Genomic DNA, 8,620 nt, shown 5'->3' with positions numbered 1-8,620 from the left:
AGACGGGACCCTGATGGTTCTGATGGACCCGGTCCATCAGAACCATCAGGGTCCCGTCTCTATGACGACCAGCTGCTGCTCATTGTTGGACCTTCTGGTGGAAACCCGTCTCTGCTCTCCTTCCAGAACCTCTGAGGTTCTGCTGGGCCTTCAAACCGGACCCTCAGTGAAGCACGGCGGTGGCAGCATCATGGCCTGGAGAACAGCTAACATTTCCTCTGAGGTCCAGTCCTGGTTCCGACCCAAAAGCCCTCAGCACATTTCTGTCCTGAGTAGTTTGTTGGACTGGGTCACAACCAGACCTGGACGGGTCCAGATGGGTCCAGATGGGCCCATATTCAGACCCATCCTGACCGGTTGGACCCATCTTGACCCGGCTCAGGCCTTGAATCTGTCCAGAATTATTGAGTTGATGCTACATGCAGATTACAGCGGTGACCTCTGACCCCTGACGTCTGCACATTAATTACAGAAGGTCAAAGAGAAACGATGATGATGATGATGATGTTGATGAAGAGTGGATGAAAAGATCAGAGATAATCTGAAGATTATTATAATCAATCAATCTGCTCCGTCATATGAAGGTAATCCACAGTATTGATTTAATCCAGACTCTTCATCTGATGTTCTGCTTCCTAATCTGCTCCTCTGATCAACTCTGATCAACTCCACCAATCAATAATCATCTGCAGAGACTCAGAATTTACAGCAGCAGGAACCAAAAAGAACCTGATTTTGTTTTTATTTGGTCAATTTGGCCAAATTAAACCGTAAAAACTTTAATTTGTCAAATAAAAACCACACACAGACTGGCTCTGGACCAATCAGAGGCTCAGTAGTTAGCATGATTAGCTAACTGGCAACAACAATTAGCCTTTAGCAATAGCTAGATAACCGTTAATTGTTAGCATTAGCTTGATGTTAGCGGTTAGTGCTAACTAGATATCAACTTTAATTAGATATCAGAAAGTTGTAAGTCCTAACTAAATGTTAGCAGTTCCTAGAAATCGGTTAGCTGTTGGTGGGTGGAGTTAATTCATCCACTTCCTGCTAGGCTAACGCTTTTCCTGAAACCACACCCAGAACACCTGTGGCTTTTTAAAATAAAATTGAAAGATAATTAAAATAATACAGGTGGAAAAACATTTTTCCGCTGAATAAACCAAATAAAACATGAATGACATCACACTGTGTTTAAGGTGAGCATATTGATCCTAAATGTTGTGTGGTGAGCTAACGGGCTAGCAGGCTAACATGAGCCGCTGACCTCCTACTGGAGGAAACCGGCTGATTGTTGCTTCTCCTCCTGGTGAAAGTCGGACAAAATTAGGGCCAAGTTGCAGTTTAATCCCTGGGGATTGACTGGCAGGCTGGCAGCTCCGTGTGTATCTGCGTGGAAGAAGGTAAAAATGGTCAGCGGGTTTAAAAAGCAATTAGTTTGGAGGAATCTGCTTATCAGAGATAATTAAAGCAAATTTGAGGCTGATGTTTTTAATCCGTCTCTGTTCTCCTTTTTCTTTCTGATGATGTCAGCTGAGATTTATTTCTGCTTAAAATAAACTGTTGAGATTATTTTTAATCAGTGAAATCCTGGTTATCTGCGAGTGGATGAGCTGCAGGGAGGCAGCCAATCAGAGCGCACCTTAATCAGCGGGAAGATCCGGCAAACAGCAGCAAACAGGCAGGCCGTTTTAAAGGCACAGCGCCGTCTTAAAGGGACAGCGCCGTCTTAAAGGGACAGTGCTCTGCGAACAGCAGGAACCTAGACATAAAAGAATTGGTTCAGAACTGGTTCTGTCGTTCCAGAACTTTTTCCTCATGTCAGCAGGTTTTTCAGCTCCGCATCAAACCAGGACCCAGAAAACATCTGGTTCTGGTTCTGGTTCCTGTTGGGAGTCTGGTTCAGGTAGCATGCTACAAGATGACACAGGAAATGATGTCACAGTCCTGGCTGATACAAACCCCACATGTAAACATTGATGCTCCAGATGTGGAGGATTTCATAGATAGAGAAAAGTTTGTGCGTGTGTGCGTGTGTGTGTGTACCAAGTTTTCATATCCTTATGGGAACCTATTTCTGTCTACAATGTGGGGTTATGGGGACATTTTCTTGGTCCCCATGAGGGAAAATGTTGTTTTTGGATTAGTGTATTTAAGGTGGCGCTGCAGTGTATTTAAGGTGGCGCTGCAGCGTATTTAAGGTGGCGCTGCAGTGTATTTAAGGTGGCGCTGCAGTGTATTTAAGGTGGCGCTGCAGTGTATTTAAGGTGGCGCTGCAGTGTATTTAAGGTGGCGATGCATAACGGCTCCCAGTCAGAAGGAAAACGGCTGGAGGCCGGATTCTGTCTATAGGACCAGAACCAGTACCGGTACCAGCATGATGAGCAGAACAGCTTTCTATGAAAACCTCATTACTGGAGGACCCGGTAGAACTTCAGAACAGAACCAGACCAGAGGCTTGTCTTCTTCAGGACCTCTGTTGGTTGTCAGGAGGAAGTGGCGGTTCTGTGGGCCATTTGGGCCGGGCTCATCCCAGAACTTTTCATCCGGGTCGAGCAGAACATCTGCAGCTGCTGGAAGCTCCTGCTCTAATCCTCCAATCAGAGCGCGGCCTCCTCCTCGCTGCTGCCGCTCTGTTGATCCTAAGCCGCCGTTCATCGACTCGCTTTAATAAAAGATCAGAACACCAGATGGTTCCGTCTGATCCAGAACCAGATTACTGCGGGTCAGAACTCTGCTGGGGCCTCAGGGTCCACTGTGGGCCAGGTGAGGGGTCATCCAGGTGAGGGGTCATCCAGGTGAGGGGTCATCCAGGTGAGGGGTCATCCAGGTAAGGGGTCATCCAGGTGTTCACTGATCTTCATCGTCTCTGGAGAGCAGTAGGAGAAAGTGGTCGAGTGGTAACGTCCTTTGGTAACCATGGTAGCGCCATGACATTGTGGTTGCCCTCCCATGCAGACCATAATAACCCAAACTGTTGCTGGGGGACCAAGAGGAACCCCGGAATGGAGCGGTGGCCTCTCAGAACCAGAACCGGCCCACTTTAATCCCTCGTGGCGTTTGATTGGACCTGATCGGCTCTCCAACATGTGAGCAGCAGATTGAACAATTCGGCTCCGAAATGAGATTCTGGGCGGTGGGAAGATGGACAATATGTAATCCAGGGCGGTTCTGACGGCCCGGATTAAACCGTCAGATTCATCAGATGGACTTAAACACAATATGTTCCTGATTGTCAGATTCATCTCTTCATCAGGAGCCAGCCGGTCCGGTCCGGTCCGGAAGAACCTGGCCCACCACAGCAGAACCAGCCTGCAGCTCCACTTCCCCTGATTAAAACGTTTTTAGATACATAAAATTACCCAGAAAGCCATTCTGCTGATCCCTGGCCTGGTCTCAGCCGCTCTGTGTTTTCACTCCTGACCCGACCTGCTGCTTCTGGTCCGATCAGGTAACAGATTCAGGATCAGTAACATCATGAGGTCAATGAAACTTCAGTAAAGGAACAAATTAGGCTGGAAGAAAACCTGCATGTCTGGCGTTGGCCGCCATTTTGTTGGGGGTGAACCAAAATGAATCGTCACTGTTCCTGTCTCAGTGAACCTGCCTCATGCACAGCTTCCACAGGCTCATAATTTCCCAGAATGCCGAGCTCTCACATGGAGTGCGGCGTGGTTTTACTGCTGAGTGTCTGCAGAGTTCAGCTGCAGATCGCTGGGAAGAAAACCTGATCAGACTGGTCAAAGCAGAGCCCTCTGCCCCCGATGGGACCCATTCTGTCCCAGATGGGGCCCATGCAGCTGGAAACACCATGGATTCCTGGCAGACTGTGTGTCTGTTCATACTGTTGGTTCAGGATGTTGAACATGGATTTCTGCTAACAAGATTTGGTGGCTACCTGGTATATGGAGAATCTGTAACTGATCGGCAGCCATTAGCGGTTAGCTACTTTTTTTTTAAGGTTTTGTTGGCTCTAGTGGCCTTTATTTGAAAGTAGTTCGACAGGAAAGAGGGTAATGAGAGAGGGGAAGACATGCGGCAGATGTCACCAGGCTGGGAATCGAACCTGCGACCACCAGCATGAAGACTAAGGCCTCATGGGTTGGTTAGCTGCTTTTTGATCAACAGTGATCAGTGATTAGCTGTTAGCGGTTAGCTGCAAGGAATGAGCTGTTCTATCAACAGTCAGAGCAGAAAGTCGGTCTGGATCGGTTCCTGCTGCGAGTCTCCCGTCGGCTGCAGCTCCTGGAAAACACCTTGGAGGGGCGATCTGGGTCAGAGTTCATGGACTGACTTACACACACACACACACACACACACACACACACACACACACAGCACAGTGTCCCAGGTTTCTGATCTTGTGCTTCTGTTTGACGTTTAATAACGGCAGCTTGTGATTCTGAGGAGCTGTTGAGGCTCAGAGGAGGAGGAAGAGGGTCCTCCTCCTCCTCCTCCTCCTCCTGTCTGTCTGACCTCGGTGGAGGATTAGCCGCTCGGACTCCTTTCATTTTTCAATCATTTTTAAACAAAGCCTTCAGATTAGCCGCAGAGTCAGGGTGCATCAAATAAAGAAAATTGCATTAAATTATCCCATTAATATTATTATATTGCATCATTATATAATGGAAGGCAGCGGTTCTGTTCAGGCATGCTGCGGGCCTCGTCTGAAACAAGCTGGATGAAAATGGATCGGCTGTTTAGAGACGCTGAGACGCTGCAGTGTCCGCTGGTCAACAGGCATCTCTCTAAGGGCCTCAGGGGGCCACAGGGGGCCTCAGAGGGCCACAGGGGGCTGAGGGGGCCACAGGGGGCTGAGGGGGGCATCAGGGGGCCACAGGGCGCTTCAGGGGGCTGCAGGGGGCCCACCGCCCTACAGCCCCCTGCGGCCCCTGGGGGCCGCTCTCCAGTAATCTGTGTCTAATGGCTTGTTTTTGGAGCAGTTAATCTCTGGACAGGAACATGCTGCAGAATAATAACAGAGCTGATGAAAACAGTTTAATCTTCGTCCTAATGTGGCCTAATCCAAGCACGTCTTCCTGGGATGAGATGGTGTTTAATCGACTTTAGGAGAATTAGTCATTCCTTATTACCGTCGTGGTTTTTACAGGACTTTCCTGGAAAATCCCATTCAACACACATTTTAATTTCATTTCTGAGCCACAATCATGTTGAGGGCGATGTAACTAATCCAATAACATCAATCAGGGAGGGGCGCTGCTGCAGCGGCTGGTGGAGGCTGCAGGACACGCCACCATGACCCCGATGTACTGCAGCACCGAGCCCAGGCAGCTGGCTGCTGGCTGAGGTTAAACCAGAGTTCCAGTTCTGATCCTGATGCTCCACTAGACCTGAGTCAGGTGATCACCCTGCTGCAGCAGCAGCCATGTTGATGCTGCAGCATCAGGCTGTAGGTGCTGCAGCAGCCTGCCATGTTCCTCCAGATGATAATCGTTCTCATCCTAATCAGGATCAGAAGTGAAGCAGTTCGGTCCAGATGTCTAATCCAGCCGCGTCTTCCTGCAGTTATGAAGCTGAATTATGGCAGCAGAAATCCTCCATTAGTCCTAATAATCCCGCTGATGGTCACATGACCCACTTACCGCCGCGTGCTCATTGCGTGGTTCTGCAGGAGGAGCCGGTCCGAACCCACATGAGCAGAACCAACCCACTTCCTGTCAGCAGGTCGGATGTTTGAGTGGATCGTCTTCCTCCCAGAGATCAGGTGGGTCACCAAGGCAACCAGCCGAGGTCTGCAGACCAGAACCGGCCCGGCCCACTTGCCCCAGACGTTCCCCGGCTGCTTGCGTCGCCATGGAGACGGCGCGTAATCGGCGTCTCAGTGATCTGTGTGTAAATCTGCGGCCGATTAGGAACCACTCAGCTTTTGTTCTGCTGAACCATCAGAGTGATGAAATGAAAAGCAGCAGCAGATTAAAGAACCATTAAGGTCAGAGCCGCCATTAACTGATAAACAGCCATTAGAGGCTTACGGCGGCCATGACAGGCACAGCGAGGAGGAGGAGGAGGTGATGAAGCTGAGCCTTCAGGCTGTCAGCAAAACATCAAGGATTTGATTGGCTCCTGTAGATTAATGAGTTAATGAGGGGGAGGAGCCACCAGGAGGTTTGAAGGGCTGGTTTATTCTTTATTATATTTTTAATCTTAATCTGGTGCAAAGTTTGACTCCTGAGATTATGGATAATTTTAGTTTCAGGTTTTTAGTTCAACTGGAGTTTCTCTTCTTCTGGTTTAATGTGTCTGATCAGCTTCTAGAAAACCGATGAAACCTTGACCGCTGTGTGGAGACAGCCCACTCCACCAGTAAGAACCAGTAGGAACCAGTAGCCACCAGGACCCACCAGTAAGGTAAGGTAATTTTATTTATATAGCACATTTTCAGCAACAAGGCCATTCAAAGTGCTTTACATGAGTAAAAAAGAAATACAAACAAAATAACAAACCAAAGGAAAAAGAGGAAAGGACACATTAGGGCAAATGGCAACATTCAGACAAAACAAAGGGCAAAACAAAGACATGAGTGAAGGCGGTGACGTCAAAGGGCCATGAAACCTCGTTGCTCAGCCTCACAGCAGAAGTCCAATAAGATGTTATCCAGGAATGTCCTTGGGAGCGCTCATCTCCACAGCTGCATGTATACAGGATGGGGTGAGGAGGGAAGTAGCGTTATGTTTGCATATCTTATGAAATATGCAGCCCTTCCAAGGCCACACGGGGAAAGCCAATTCAGAAACAGAACATCTTAGGTCGGGAAGATTATAAATTTCAATCTTCCCTAAAGTCTCTCTGATACATCTCAGTTCCCAATCATCCAAATTAGTTTGGCCGTTCCACTGAGCCAAAACTACCAACTTCTCCAAGATCGATTCCATCCTGTTAGTGAGTTTTAGAGTCCTCGTCTCTGTCCACACCAACAGTCTGAGTGTTCGCTAGTTCGGCCAAGTCCGTCACAAATTTGTCGATAATCCAGGAATCCACAAGCTCCAAACAGCAGAAATCCTGTTATAATAAATCCAGGTGAATCCCGCCGGGTTGCCCCTGCAGGACAAGAGGGCTCTCCTGTGCCCAGACTTCTCGTCAAGAAAATTTGATCAATTGCATTGAGAGATCGGTTGACCAGATCCATAATTTGTAGATTTGAAGGATGTGCAAAGAAAGGCTCCAAAAATATAGAAAAAGACAGGACAAAAACAGAGCAAGCAGGGCAGACATGGGCAGGGAGGGAGCAGAGGGAAAAAGCATCCGCCTTCATCGAGAGCAAGAGAGTAAAGGAACCAGTAGCTACCAGTAGAACCAGTAGGAACCAGTAGGAACCAGTAGGACACAAAGGACACGGAAGACATGGCGCACCGCCTGGGGAACCGATGGAGAAGAAAACATCATCATCCAGTTCTCCAGACGGCGCCTCTGGGACGCGTTTTGGAAAAAGAAGAGTCGAAATTCTGTCAAGATGCTGGAGTTAAATTAGCCGAGGATCTAAGGAAGGAGGATCTCACTGCCAGGCGGCCATGTGGCCTCACATCAGCTAATAGGAAAGCAGGAGACGGTCACACATCAGCCAATAGGAAAGCTCCTCCTCATGGTTACAGAAATGGCACCTCATCCAGATCTGAAGTCTGTTTGTAGTAAACAGACTTCAGATCTATGGGATCATTTTCAAAAGAGGAATAATTTATTAGTTTTCAACATAAGAAAACTTTTTCTTTCGTTCGTAATTTTTAATTTACTCAGAACTGTTTCTTGTTGCTGTGAGGTTCCAGCTAATGTTTTCTCTGAAAACCAATTAATTATCTTTCATTTCTCTCAACCGAAGGCTCCTAAAGACGATGGAAAACGAAAAGCCATTTTTCTTGTTCGTGTTTTTTACAGGAAACCCAGTCTGCCCTTCAGACGGTTCTTCTGGACCAACCAGGGGACAGACGGAGTCCTGTGGCTCCAGCAGAGCTGCAGGTGGAGCAACGATCTGCTGGGCCAGATTGTTTGGTCTTTGGTTGGCTGGATTCAGAAGGATGTTATTGTCCTGGTGAATGTTTATAACAATCCCACTCAGAATAAGCTTTTGTTGTCTGACATATCTAATGTTATTGCAGAGTACAAAAACATTTAGATACTAACTTTGTTTTAGTTGGAGAGTTTAATATGGCGCCTGATGTTTGGCTGGACAGATGTCCATTAAACCAATAACCGTCATAATGGAGCCCTGCTTGGTTTCTATGACAACCACTCATTGATAGATATAATCGATCTGCAGCTTCAATGCCTCAGATTGATATTTCAGAGGTTTTAATCTGAAATGCTCCATTAACTGATTGCTGATCGATCATCTTAAATCAGAGACAAATAAAAACAAGAGGAAGATCGACTGCAACCTGATCAGAGTTAATTCTAGAAATCAGGTTTGATACATCAGTGGACCTTACTGCAGCAGGTGGGAATTTTTTACATTTAAAGTTAGAAGACTATTAAATTTAATAAGGAAAATGTCAAATAATGATCGAAAAAGAGGATTTTGGCACAAGAAATTGATTAATTACATAAAGAAACTTCTATACAGGGGCGGATCTAGAAAAATATTAATGGGGTGGCAAGAGGGGGGCAG

General features: G+C 47.3%; 1 long non-coding RNA gene across 1 annotated transcript; it reads left to right on the top strand.

The window, feature by feature from the left end:
* Positions 1–7,178: 7,178 nt before the first annotated feature.
* On the top strand, positions 7,179–8,497 carry LOC106941349 (uncharacterized). Its single transcript, XR_001423337.1, has 2 exons — positions 7,179–8,417; positions 8,450–8,497. It is a non-coding gene; the product is annotated as an uncharacterized LOC106941349 (long non-coding RNA).
* Positions 8,498–8,620: the final 123 nt, after the last annotated feature.

Source organism: Poecilia latipinna, unplaced genomic scaffold (assembly GCF_001443285.1).
Source record: "Poecilia latipinna isolate Pla-1442-1.1 unplaced genomic scaffold, P_latipinna-1.0 Scaffold3619, whole genome shotgun sequence".
NCBI lineage: Eukaryota > Metazoa > Chordata > Actinopteri > Cyprinodontiformes > Poeciliidae > Poecilia > Poecilia latipinna.
This window is presented reverse-complemented; position numbering and strand designations above follow the sequence as displayed.